Here is a 717-nt window from a genome sequence, read left to right on the forward strand (position 1 = left end):
AGTTATATGAGCACACATACACAAGTCGACATGTCCACACACACACACGCGCGCACACACACATTTAGTTGCAAGGGAACTCATTATAAAGCATTTCGCTGCAGTTGGTGTACTTTCGTTGACCGTTGACTGCTGACCGCGTAATATTGTTTACACTGCAGACAAACACACACACCTTAATACACGTTTCACATATACACACATATACATGCGCCATATTTGTATGGTAACGGCGCTTTAATTGTATGCATTGGCATAATGATGTACATATACATAAGTGTGTGTAGGCTTATTGCTCAGTCTGTGTTCGCTTCTCATTCATACATACATGAGAAAGACTGTAAGTATTCTTGTATGTGTGCGTGTGCATAAAATTATTATTATAATTTGTGTTTGCCTTTGTATTGACTGACCATAGATTTGTGTTAGTGCCCTAGTGGATTATAATTTTTTATGACAACAGTGAAATTATTTTTTTAGATTTCATCCACAGATCCATAGCACAGTTAATGTCGCGCGTTGGTGAAAATCGGTTGGAAAAGCGGGAAAAACTTGAAAATCGAATTTTAGTAGAGCAATTGTTGAATGACACAAAGCGACGGTAAGGATTTTTCAATGTGAAATAATTGTTATTATTCAAGTGAGTGAGAGCGAGATAAATTTTGAATATGGTATATAAAAAATATATCTATTTGTGATAAAAAATAAAATAAATAA

General features: G+C 35.0%; 1 protein-coding gene across 1 annotated transcript in view; it reads left to right on the forward strand.

Annotated features, from left to right (window-relative positions):
• Positions 1-523: 523 nt before the first annotated feature.
• Positions 524-717, forward strand: part of LOC108966531 (glutamate receptor ionotropic, delta-1) — a 5,342-nt gene continuing 5,148 nt past the window's right edge. The window contains exon 1 of the mRNA XM_018929480.1: positions 524-601. The gene's annotated coding sequence lies outside the window, so the exon portion shown is untranslated. The remainder of the gene's footprint in view (positions 602-717) is intronic.

This window comes from Bactrocera latifrons, unplaced genomic scaffold (assembly GCF_001853355.1).
Source record: "Bactrocera latifrons isolate USDA-ARS-PBARC rearing strain unplaced genomic scaffold, ASM185335v1 scaffold_163, whole genome shotgun sequence".
NCBI classification, from domain to species: domain Eukaryota; kingdom Metazoa; phylum Arthropoda; class Insecta; order Diptera; family Tephritidae; genus Bactrocera; species Bactrocera latifrons.